The following is a 12,594-nucleotide window of genomic DNA, read 5'->3' on the forward strand; positions in this document are numbered from 1 at the left end:
GGGAGAGCGGGCGTGAATTTCAGGTTCTGTTGACCTTTTTTTGCTGTGCGCTGGCAACCGGACGGAAAGCCTCTCCTTCTTGCATCGCCATCTTGGCCATCAGGAGGAGGGCGAGTTGATGCGTGGTTGTGGGCCTTGTGTGCCTTGCCTGGTGTGGCTTTTTGTGCCTCGTGTGGTCGGTGTGGTGTTAGGTCCGGCTGCGGCTTCTGGTGTAGTGGTGGGTGCGTGCGGTACCCATGTCGAGTGAGTGAGGGCGAGAAGGTGGCGCGCCTCACGCTCAAGAGGGCTGCCGGAGGCAACTCTGGTGCCTCCGGCTAGACCGGCCTGGTGGCGCCCCATGCCTGCGGCTGTTGGAAGCTAAGCAGGGTGGGGTTTGGTTAGTACATGGATGGGTGACCACCATGGAAAACCCGGTTGCCGGGAGGCTGTTTTTGCTGCATGCTGGCGGCGGGAATGAAAGTTGCCTTTTTTTTTCTGCGGAGCCTTGGCTAGCGGGAGTAAAGCGTGGGCACGCGTGGCTTGTATGCCTTTAGTGTTACGTGCTTTCTGGGCCCTGCGTGCCTTTGCGGGTGTGGCTTTTTTTTTATTTTTTTATTTTATTTTTTTTTGCCTGCATGGCTTGTGCGTTTTTAGGTGCGGTTCCAGCTTCCAGGGTCGTCGTGGTTGCCTCTGGTTCCTGTGCTGAATGAGTGAGGGCGGGAAGGTGGTGGCTTGTGCTCGAGAGTGCTGCTGGAGGCAAGTCTGGTGCCTATGGCCATAGCACCCTGAGAACGCCCGATCCCGTCTGTGATAGATGGGAGAGCGGGCGTGAATTTCAGGTTCTGTTGACCTTTTTTTGCTGCGCGCTGGCAACCGGACGGAAAGCCTCTCCTTCTTGCAACGCCATCTTGGCCATCAGGAGGAGGGCGAGTTGATGCGTGGTTGTGGGCCTTGTGTGCCTTTCCTGGTGTGGCTTTTTGTGCCTCGTGTGGTCGGTGTGGTGTTAGGTCCGGCTGCGGCTTCTGGTGTGGTGGTGGGTGCGTGCGGTACCCATGTCGAGTGAGTGAGGGCGAGAAGGTGGCGCGCCTCACGCTCAAGAGGGCTGCCGGAGGCAACTCTGGTGCCTCCGGCTAGACCGGCCTGGTGGCGCCCCATGCCTGCGGCTGTTGGAAGCTAAGCAGGGTGGGGTTTGGTTAGTACATGGATGGGTGACCGCCATGGAAAACCCGGTTGCCGGGAGGCTGTTTTTGCTGCATGCTGGTGGCGGGAATGAAAGTTGCCTTTTTTTTTCTGCGGAGCCTTGTCGAGGGAGAGGAAAGAGTGGGCACGCGTGGCTTGTATGCCTTTAGTGTTACGTGCTTTCTGGGCCCTGCGTGCCTTTGCGGCTGATTTTTTTATTTATTTTTTTTTTGCCTGCGTGGCTTGTGCGTGTTTAGGTGCGGCTCCAGGTTCTGGGCTAGTCGTGGTTGCCTCTGGTTCCTGTGCCGAATGAGTGAGGGCGGGAAGGTGGTGGCTTGTGCTCGAGAGTGCTGCTGGAGGCGAGTCTGGTGCCTATGGCCATAGTACTCTGAGAACGCCCGATCCCGTCTGTGATAGATGGGAGAGCGGCTGTGAATTTCAGGTTCTGTTGGCCTTTTTTTGCTGTGCGCTGGCAACCGGACGGAAAGCCTCTCCTTCTTGCATCGCCATCTTGGCCATCAGGAGGAGGGCGAGTTGATGCGTGGTGGTGGGCCTTGTGTGCCTTGCCTGGTGTGGCTTTTTGTGCCTCGTGTGGTCGGTGTGGTGTTAGGTCCGGCTGCGGCTTCTGGTGTGGTGGTGGGTGCGTGCGGTACCCGTGTCGAGTGAGTGAGGGCGAGAAGGTGGCGCGCCTCACGCTCAAGAGGGCTGCCGGAGGCAACTCTGGTGCCTCCGGCTAGACCGGCCTGGTGGCGCCCCATGCCTGCGGCTGTTGGAAGCTAAGCAGGGTGGGGTTTGGTTAGTACATGGATGGGTGACCACCATGGAAAACCCGGTTGCCGGGAGGCTGTTTTTGCTGCATGCTGGCAGCGGGAATGAAAGTTGCCTTTTTTTTTCTGCGGAGCCTTGTCGAGGGAGAGGAAAGAGTGGGCACGCGTGGCTTGTATGCCTTTAGTGTTACGTGCTTTCTGGGCCCTGCGTGCCTTTGCGGCTGTGTTTTTTTATTTTATTTTTTTTTGCCTGCGTGGCTTGTGCGTTTTTAGGTGCGGCTCCAGGTTCTGGGCTAGTCGTGGTTGCCTCTGGTTCCTGCGCCGAATGAGTGAGGGCGGGAAGGTGGTGGCTTGTGCTTGAGAGTACTGCTGGAGGTGAGTCTGGTGCCTATGGCCATAGCACCCTTAGAACGCCCGATCCCGTCTGTGATAGATGGGAGAGCGGGCGTGAATTTCAGGTTCTGTTGACCTTTTTTTGCTGCGCGCTGGCAACCGGACGGAAAGCCTCTCCTTCTTGCATCGCCATGTTGGCCATCAGGAGGAGGGCGAGTTGATGCGTGGTTGTGGGCCTTGTGTGCCTTGCCTGGTGTGGCTTTTTGTGCCTCGTGTGGTCGGTGTGGTGTTAGGTCCGGCTGCGGCTTCTGGTGTGGTGGTGGGTGCGTGCGGTACCCGTGTCGAGTGAGTGAGGGCGAGAAGGTGGCGCGCCTCACGCTCAAGAGGGCTGCCGGAGGCAACTCTGGTGCCTCCGGCTAGACCGGCCTGGTGGCGCCCCATGCCTGCGGCTGTTGGAAGCTAAGCAGGGTGGGGTTTGGTTAGTACATGGATGGGTGACCGCCATGGAAAACCCGGTTGCCGGGAGGCTGTTTTTGCTGCATGCTGGTGGCGGGAATGAAAGTTGCCTTTTTTTTTCTGCGGAGCCTTGTCGAGGGAGAGGAAAGAGTGGGCACGCGTGGCTTGTATGCCTTTAGTGTTGCGTGCTTTCTGGGCCCTGCGTGCCTTTGCGGGTGTGGCTTTTTTTTTATTTTTTTATTTTATTTTTTTTTGCCTGCATGGCTTGTGCGTTTTTAGGTGCGGTTCCAGCTTCCAGGGTAGTCGTGGTTGCCTCTGGTTCCTGTGCCGAATGAGTGAGGGCGGGAAGGTGGTGGCTTGTGCTTGAGAGTGCTGCTGGAGGCGAGTCTGGTGCCTATGGCCATAGCACCCTGAGAACGCCCGATCCCGTCTGTGATAGATGGGAGAGCGGGCGTGAATTTCAGGTTCTGTTGACCTTTTTTTGCTGTGCGCTGGCAACCGGACGGAAAGCCTCTCCTTCTTGCATCGCCATCTTGGCCATCAGGAGGAGGGCGAGTTGATGCGTGGTTGTGGGCCTTGTGTGCCTTGCCTGGTGTGGCTTTTTGTGCCTCGTGTGGTCGGTGTGGTGTTAGGTCCGGCTGCGGCTTCTGGTGTGGTGGTGGGTGCGTGCGGTACCCGTGTCGAGTGAGTGAGGGCGAGAAGGTGGCGCGCCTCACGCTCAAGAGGGCTGCCGGAGGCAACTCTGGTGCCTCCGGCTAGACCGGCCTGGTGGCGCCCCATGCCTGCGGCTGTTGGAAGCTAAGCAGGGTGGGGTTTGGTTAGTACATGGATGGGTGACCACCATGGAAAACCCGGTTGCCGGGAGGCTGTTTTTGCTGCATGCTGGCGGCGGGAATGAAAGTTGCCTTTTTTTTTCTGCGGAGCCTTGGCTAGCGGGAGTAAAGCGTGGGCACGCGTGGCTTGTATGCCTTTAGTGTTGCGTGCTTTCTGGGCCCTGCGTGCCTTTGCGGGTGTGGCTTTTTTTTTATTTTTTTATTTTATTTTTTTTTGCCTGCATGGCTTGTGCGTTTTTAGGTGCGGTTCCAGCTTCCAGGGTAGTCGTGGTTGCCTCTGGTTCCTGTGCCGAATGAGTGAGGGCGGGAAGGTGGTGGCTTGTGCTTGAGAGTGCTGCTGGAGGCGAGTCTGGTGCCTATGGCCATAGCACCCTGAGAACGCCCGATCCCGTCTGTGATAGATGGGAGAGCGGGCGTGAATTTCAGGTTCTGTTGACCTTTTTTTGCTGTGCGCTGGCAACCGGACGGAAAGCCTCTCCTTCTTGCATCGCCATCTTGGCCATCAGGAGGAGGGCGAGTTGATGCGTGGTTGTGGGCCTTGTGTGCCTTGCCTGGTGTGGCTTTTTGTGCCTCGTGTGGTCGGTGTGGTGTTAGGTCCGGCTGCGGCTTCTGGTGTGGTGGTGGGTGCGTGCGGTACCCGTGTCGAGTGAGTGAGGGCGAGAAGGTGGCGCGCCTCACGCTCAAGAGGGCTGCCGGAGGCAACTCTGGTGCCTCCGGCTAGACCGGCCTGGTGGCGCCCCATGCCTGCGGCTGTTGGAAGCTAAGCAGGGTGGGGTTTGGTTAGTACATGGATGGGTGACCACCATGGAAAACCCGGTTGCCGGGAGGCTGTTTTTGCTGCATGCTGGCGGCGGGAATGAAAGTTGCCTTTTTTTTTCTGCAGAGCCTTGGCTAGCGGGAGTAAAGCGTGGGCACGCGTGGCTTGTATGCCTTTAGTGTTGCGTGCTTTCTGGGCCCTGCGTGCCTTTGCGGGTGTGGCTTTTTTTTTATTTTTTTATTTTATTTTTTTTTGCCTGCATGGCTTGTGCGTTTTTAGGTGCGGTTCCAGCTTCCAGGGTAGTCGTGGTTGCCTCTGGTTCCTGTGCCGAATGAGTGAGGGCGGGAAGGTGGTGGCTTGTGCTTGAGAGTGCTGCTGGAGGCGAGTCTGGTGCCTATGGCCATAGCACTCTGAGAACGCCCGATCCCGTCTGTGATAGATGGGAGAGCGGGCGTGAATTTCAGGTTCTGTTGACCTTTTTTTGCTGTGCGCTGGCAACCGGGCTTAAAGCCTCTCCTTCTTGCATCGCCATCTTGGCCATCAGGAGGAGGGCGAGTTGATGCGTGGTTGTGGGCCTTGTGTGCCTTGCCTGGTGTGGCTTTTTGTGCCTCGTGTGGTCGGTGTGGTGTTAGGTCCGGCTGCGGCTTCTGGTGTGGTGGTGGGTGCGTGCGGTACCCTTTGTCGAGTGAGTGAGGGCGAGAAGGTGGCGCGCCTCACGCTCAAGAGGGCTGCCGGAGGCAACTCTGGTGCCTCCGGCTAGACCGGCCTGGTGGCGCCCCATGCCTGCGGCTGTTGGAAGCTAAGCAGGGTGGGGTTTGGTTAGTACATGGATGGGTGACCGCCATGGAAAACCCGGTTGCCAGGAGGCTGTTTTTGCTGCATGCTGGCGGCGGGAATGAAAGTTGCCTTTTTTTTTCTGCGGAGCCTTGGCTAGCGGGAGTAAAGCGTGGGCACGCGTGGCTTGTATGCCTTTAGTGTTGCGTGCTTTCTGGGCCCTGCGTGCCTTTGCGGGTGTGGCTTTTTTTTTATTTTTTTATTTTATTTTTTTTTGCCTGCATGGCTTGTGCGTTTTTAGGTGCGGTTCCAGCTTCCAGGGTAGTCGTGGTTGCCTCTGGTTCCTGTGCCGAATGAGTGAGGGCGGGAAGGTGGTGGCTTGTGCTTGAGAGTGCTGCTGGAGGCGAGTCTGGTGCCTATGGCCATAGCACCCTTAGAACGCCCGATCCCGTCTGTGATAGATGGGAGAGCGGCCGATAATTTCAGGTTCTGTTGACCTTTTTTTGCTGTGCGCTGGCAACCGGGCTTAAAGCCTCTCCTTCTTGCATCGCCATCTTGGCCATCAGGAGGAGGGCGAGTTGATGCGTGGTTGTGGGCCTTGTGTGCCTTGCCTGGTGTGGCTTTTTGTGCCTCGTGTGGTCGGTGTGGTGTTAGGTCCGGCTGCGGCTTCTGGTGTGGTGGTGGGTGCGTGCGGTACCCGTGTCGAGTGAGTGAGGGCGAGAAGGTGGCGCGCCTCACGCTCAAGAGGGCTGCCGGAGGCAACTGTGGTGCCTCCGGCTAGACCGGCCTGGTGGCGCCCCATGCCTGCGGCTGTTGGAAGCTAAGCAGGGTGGGGTTTGGTTAGTACATGGATGGGTGACCACCATGGAAAACCCGGTTGCCGGGAGGCTGTTTTTGCTGCATGCTGGCGGCGGGAATGAAAGTTGCCTTTTTTTTTCTACGGAGCCTTGTCGAGGGAGAGGAAAGAGTGGGCACGCGTGGCTTGTATGCCTTTAGTGTTACGTGCTTTCTGGGCCCTGCGTGCCTTTGCGGCTGTTTTTTTTTTATTTTTTTTTTTTTTGCCTGCGTGGCTTGTGCGTTTTTAGGTGCGGCTCCAGGTTCTGGGCTAGTCGTGGTTGCCTCTGGTTCCTGTGCCGAATGAGTGAGGGCGGGAAGGTGGTGGCTTGTGCTCGAGAGTGCTGCTGGAGGCGAGTCTGGTGCCTATGGCCATAGTACTCTGAGAACGCCCGATCCCGTCTGTGATAGATGGGAGAGCGGCTGTGAATTTCAGGTTCTGTTGGCCTTTTTTTGCTGTGCGCTGGCAACCGGACGGAAAGCCTCTCCTTCTTGCATCGCCATCTTGGCCATCAGGAGGAGGGCGAGTTGATGCGTGGTGGTGGGCCTTGTGTGCCTTGCCTGGTGTGGCTTTTTGTGCCTCGTGTGGTCGGTGTGGTGTTAGGTCCGGCTGCGGCTTCTGGTGTGATGGTGGGTGCGTGCGGTACCCGTGTCGAGTGAGTGAGGGCGAGAAGGTGGCGCGCCTCACGCTCAAGAGGGCTGCCGGAGGCAACTCTGGTGCCTCCGGCTAGACCGGCCTGGTGGCGCCCCATGCCTGCGGCTGTTGGAAGCTAAGCAGGGTGGGGTTTGGTTAGTACATGGATGGGTGACCACCATGGAAAACCCGGTTGCCGGGAGGCTGTTTTTGCTGCATGCTGGCGGCGGGAATGAAAGTTGCCTTTTTTTTTCTGCGGAGCCTTGGCTAGCGGGAGTAAAGCGTGGGCACGCGTGGCTTGTATGCCTTTAGTGTTACGTGCTTTCTGGGCCCTGCGTGCCTTTGCGGCTGTGTTTTTTTTATTTTTTTTTTTTTTGCCTGCGTGGCTTGTGCGTTTTTAGGTGCGGCTCCAGGTTCTGGGCTAGTCGTGGTTGCCTCTGGTTCCTGTGCCGAATGAGTGAGGGCGGGAAGGTGGTGGCTTGTGCTTGAGAGTGCTGCTGGGGGCAAGTCTGGTGCCTATGGCCATAGCACCCTGAGAACGCCCGATCCCGTCTGTGATAGATGGGAGAGCGGGCGTGAATTTCAGATTCTGTTGACCTTTTTTTGCTGCGCGCTGGCAACCGGACGGAAAGCCTCTCCTTCTTGCATCGCCATCTTGGCCATCAGGAGGAGGGCGAGTTGATGCGTGGCTGTGGGCCTTGTGTGCCTTGCCTGGTGTGGCTTTTTGTGCCTCGTGTGGTCGGTGTGGTGTTAGGTCCGGCTGCGGCTTCTGGTGTGGTGGTGGGTGCGTGCGGTACCCGTGTCGAGTGAGTGAGGGCGAGAAGGTGGCGCGCCTCACGCTCAAGAGGGCTGCCGGTGGCAACTCTGGTGCCTCCGGCTAGACCGGCCTGGTGGCGCCCCATGCCTGCGGCTGTTGGAAGCTAAGCAGGGTGGGGTTTGGTTAGTACATGGATGGGTGACCGCCATGGAAAACCCGGTTGCCGGGAGGCTGTTTTTGCTGCATGCTGGCAGCGGGAATGAAAGTTGCCTTTTTTTTTCTGCGGAGCCTTGTCGAGGGAGAGGAAAGAGTGGGCACGCGTGGCTTGTATGCCTTTAGTGTTACGTGCTTTCTGGGCCCTGCGTGCCTTTGCGGCTGTGTTTTTTTATTTTTTTTTTTTTTGCCTGCGTGGCTTGTGCGTTTTTAGGTGCGGCTCCAGGTTCTGGGCTAGTCGTGGTTGCCTCTGGTTCCTGTGCCGAATGAGTGAGGGCGGGAAGGTGGTGGCTTGTGCTCGAGAGTGCTGCTGGAGGCGAATCTGGTGCCTATGGCCATAGTACTCTGAGAACGCCCGATCCCGTCTGTGATAGATGGGAGAGCGGCTGTGAATTTCAGGTTCTGTTGGCCTTTTTTTGCTGTGCGCTGGCAACTGGACGGAAAGCCTCTCCTTTTTCCTGCTCGAGCGTGGCCATCAGGAGGAGGGCGAGTTGATGCGTGGTTGTGGGCCTTGTGTGCCTTGCCTGGTGTGGCTTTTTGTGCCTCGTGTGGTCGGTGTGGTGTTAGGTCCGGCTGTGGCTTCTGGTATGGTGGTGGGTGCGTGCGGTACCCGTGTCGAGTGAGTGAGGGCGAGAAGGTGGCGCGCCTCACGCTCAAGAGGGCTGCCGGAGGCAACTCTGGTGCCTCCGGCTAGACCGGCCTGGTGGCGCCCCATGCCTGCGGCTGTTGGAAGCTAAGCAGGGTGGGGTTTGGTTAGTACATGGATGGGTGACCGCCATGGAAAACCCGGTTGCCAGGAGGCTGTTTTTGCTGCATGCTGGCGGCGGGAATGAAAGTTGCCTTTTTTTTTCTGCGGAGCCTTGTCGAGGGAGAGGAAAGAGTGGGCACGCGTGGCTTGTATGCCTTTAGTGTTGCGTGCTTTCTGGGCCCTGCGTGCCTTTGCGGGTGTGGCTTTTTTTTTATTTTTTTATTTTATTTTTTTTTGCCTGCATGGCTTGTGCGTTTTTAGGTGCGGTTCCAGCTTCCAGGGTAGTCGTGGTTGCCTCTGGTTCCTGTGCCGAATGAGTGAGGGCGGGAAGGTGGTGGCTTGTGCTTGAGAGTGCTGCTGGAGGCGAGTCTGGTGCCTACGGCCATAGCACCCTTAGAACGCCCGATCCCGTCTGTGATAGATGGGAGAGCGGGCGTGAATTTCAGATTCTGTTGACCTTTTTTTGCTGCGCGCTGGCAACCGGACGGAAAGCCTCTCCTTCTTGCATCGCCATCTTGGCCATCAGGAGGAGGGCGAGTTGATGCGTGGCTGTGGGCCTTGTGTGCCTTGCCTGGTGTGGCTTTTTGTGCCTCGTGTGGTCGGTGTGGTGTTAGGTCCGGCTGCGGCTTCTGGTGTGGTGGTGGGTGCGTGCGGTACCCGTGTCGAGTGAGTGAGGGCGAGAAGGTGGCGCGCCTCACGCTCAAGAGGGCTGCCGGTGGCAACTCTGGTGCCTCCGGCTAGACCGGCCTGGTGGCGCCCCATGCCTGCGGCTGTTGGAAGCTAAGCAGGGTGGGGTTTGGTTAGTACATGGATGGGTGACCGCCATGGAAAACCCGGTTGCCGGGAGGCTGTTTTTGCTGCATGCTGGCAGCGGGAATGAAAGTTGCCTTTTTTTTTCTGCGGAGCCTTGTCGAGGGAGAGGAAAGAGTGGGCACGCGTGGCTTGTATGCCTTTAGTGTTACGTGCTTTCTGGGCCCTGCGTGCCTTTGCGGCTGTGTTTTTTTATTTTTTTTTTTTTTGCCTGCGTGGCTTGTGCGTTTTTAGGTGCGGCTCCAGGTTCTGGGCTAGTCGTGGTTGCCTCTGGTTCCTGTGCCGAATGAGTGAGGGCGGGAAGGTGGTGGCTTGTGCTCGAGAGTGCTGCTGGAGGCGAATCTGGTGCCTATGGCCATAGTACTCTGAGAACGCCCGATCCCGTCTGTGATAGATGGGAGAGCGGCTGTGAATTTCAGGTTCTGTTGGCCTTTTTTTGCTGTGCGCTGGCAACTGGACGGAAAGCCTCTCCTTTTTCCTGCTCGAGCGTGGCCATCAGGAGGAGGGCGAGTTGATGCGTGGTTGTGGGCCTTGTGTGCCTTGCCTGGTGTGGCTTTTTGTGCCTCGTGTGGTCGGTGTGGTGTTAGGTCCGGCTGTGGCTTCTGGTATGGTGGTGGGTGCGTGCGGTACCCGTGTCGAGTGAGTGAGGGCGAGAAGGTGGCGCGCCTCACGCTCAAGAGGGCTGCCGGAGGCAACTCTGGTGCCTCCGGCTAGACCGGCCTGGTGGCGCCCCATGCCTGCGGCTGTTGGAAGCTAAGCAGGGTGGGGTTTGGTTAGTACATGGATGGGTGACCGCCATGGAAAACCCGGTTGCCAGGAGGCTGTTTTTGCTGCATGCTGGCGGCGGGAATGAAAGTTGCCTTTTTTTTTCTGCGGAGCCTTGTCGAGGGAGAGGAAAGAGTGGGCACGCGTGGCTTGTATGCCTTTAGTGTTGCGTGCTTTCTGGGCCCTGCGTGCCTTTGCGGGTGTGGCTTTTTTTTTATTTTTTTATTTTATTTTTTTTTGCCTGCATGGCTTGTGCGTTTTTAGGTGCGGTTCCAGCTTCCAGGGTAGTCGTGGTTGCCTCTGGTTCCTGTGCCGAATGAGTGAGGGCGGGAAGGTGGTGGCTTGTGCTTGAGAGTGCTGCTGGAGGCGAGTCTGGTGCCTACGGCCATAGCACCCTTAGAACGCCCGATCCCGTCTGTGATAGATGGGAGAGCGGCCGATAATTTCAGGTTCTGTTGACCTTTTTTTGCTGTGCGCTGGCAACCGGGCTTAAAGCCTCTCCTTCTTGCATCGCCATCTTGGCCATCAGGAGGAGGGCGAGTTGATGCGTGGTTGTGGGCCTTGTGTGCCTTGCCTGGTGTGGCTTTTTGTGCCTCGTGTGGTCGGTGTGGTGTTAGGTCCGGCTGCGGCTTCTGGTGTGGTGGTGGGTGCGTGCGGTACCCATGTCGAGTGAGTGAGGGCGAGAAGGTGGCGCGCCTCACGCTCAAGAGGGCTGCCGGAGGCAACTCTGGTGCCTCCGGCTAGACCGGCCTGGTGGCGCCCCATGCCTGCGGCTGTTGGAAGCTAAGCAGGGTGGGGTTTGGTTAGTACATGGATGGGTGACCACCATGGAAAACCCGGTTGCCGGGAGGCTGTTTTTGCTGCATGCTGGCGGCGGGAATGAAAGTTGCCTTTTTTTTTCTACGGAGCCTTGTCGAGGGAGAGGAAAGAGTGGGCACGCGTGGCTTGTATGCCTTTAGTGTTACGTGCTTTCTGGGCCCTGCGTGCCTTTGCGGCTGTGTTTTTTTTATTTTTTTTTTTTTTGCCTGCGTGGCTTGTGCGTTTTTAGGTGCGGCTCCAGGTTCTGGGCTAGTCGTGGTTGCCTCTGGTTCCTGTGCCGAATGAGTGAGGGCGGGAAGGTGGTGGCTTGTGCTCGAGAGTGCTGCTGGAGGCGAATCTGGTGCCTATGGCCATAGTACTCTGAGAACGCCCGATCCCGTCTGTGATAGATGGGAGAGCGGCTGTGAATTTCAGGTTCTGTTGGCCTTTTTTTGCTGTGCGCTGGCAACTGGACGGAAAGCCTCTCCTTTTTCCTGCTCGAGCGTGGCCATCAGGAGGAGGGCGAGTTGATGCGTGGTTGTGGGCCTTGTGTGCCTTGCCTGGTGTGGCTTTTTGTGCCTCGTGTGGTCGGTGTGGTGTTAGGTCCGGCTGTGGCTTCTGGTATGGTGGTGGGTGCGTGCGGTACCCGTGTCGAGTGAGTGAGGGCGAGAAGGTGGCGCGCCTCACGCTCAAGAGGGCTGCCGGAGGCAACTCTGGTGCCTCCGGCTAGACCGGCCTGGTGGCGCCCCATGCCTGCGGCTGTTGGAAGCTAAGCAGGGTGGGGTTTGGTTAGTACATGGATGGGTGACCGCCATGGAAAACCCGGTTGCCAGGAGGCTGTTTTTGCTGCATGCTGGCGGCGGGAATGAAAGTTGCCTTTTTTTTTCTGCGGAGCCTTGGCTAGCGGGAGTAAAGCGTGGGCACGCGTGGCTTGTATGCCTTTAGTGTTGCGTGCTTTCTGGGCCCTGCGTGCCTTTGCGGGTGTGGCTTTTTTTTTATTTTTTTATTTTATTTTTTTTTGCCTGCATGGCTTGTGCGTTTTTAGGTGCGGTTCCAGCTTCCAGGGTAGTCGTGGTTGCCTCTGGTTCCTGTGCCGAATGAGTGAGGGCGGGAAGGTGGTGGCTTGTGCTTGAGAGTGCTGCTGGAGGCGAGTCTGGTGCCTACGGCCATAGCAACCTGAGAACGCCCGATCCCGTCTGTGATAGATGGGAGAGCGGGCGTGAATTTCAGGTTCTGTTGACCTTTTTTTGCTGCGCGCTGGCAACCGGGCTTAAAGCCTCTCCTTCTTGCATCGCCATCATGGCCATCAGGAGGAGGGCGAGTTGATGGGCCCTGCGTGCCTTTGCGGCTGTTTTTTTTATTTTTTTTTTTTTTGCCTGCGTGGCTTGTGCGTTTTTAGGTGCGGCTCCAGGTTCTGGGCTAGTCGTGGTTGCCTCTGGTTCCTGTGCCGAATGAGTGAGGGCGGGAAGGTGGTGGCTTGTGCTCGAGAGTGCTGCTGGAGGCGAGTCTGGTGCCTATGGCCATAGTACTCTGAGAAAGCCCGATCCCGTCTGTGATAGATGGGAGAGCGGGCGTGAATTTCAGGTTCTGTTGGCCTTTTTTTGCTGCGCGCTGGCAACCGGACGGAAAGCCTCTCCTTCTTGCATCGCCATCTTGGCCATCAGGAGGAGGGCGAGTTGATGCGTGGTGGTGGGCCTTGTGTGCCTTGCCTGGTGTGGCTTTTTGTGCCTCGAGTGGTCGGTGTGGTGTTAGGTCCGGCTGCGGCTTCTGGTGTGATGGTGGGTGCGTGCGGTACCCGTGTCGAGTGAGTGAGGGCGAGAAGGTGGCGCGCCTCACGCTCAAGAGGGCTGCCGGAGGCAACTCTGGTGCCTCCGGCTAGACCGGCCTGGTGGCGCCCCATGCCTGCGGCTGTTGGAAGCTAAGCAGGGTGGGGTTTGGTTAGTACATGGATGGGTGA

Source organism: Cyanistes caeruleus, chromosome 4 (genome assembly GCF_971803275.1).
Source record: "Cyanistes caeruleus chromosome 4, bCyaCae1.hap1.1, whole genome shotgun sequence".
Classification (NCBI taxonomy): domain Eukaryota; kingdom Metazoa; phylum Chordata; class Aves; order Passeriformes; family Paridae; genus Cyanistes; species Cyanistes caeruleus.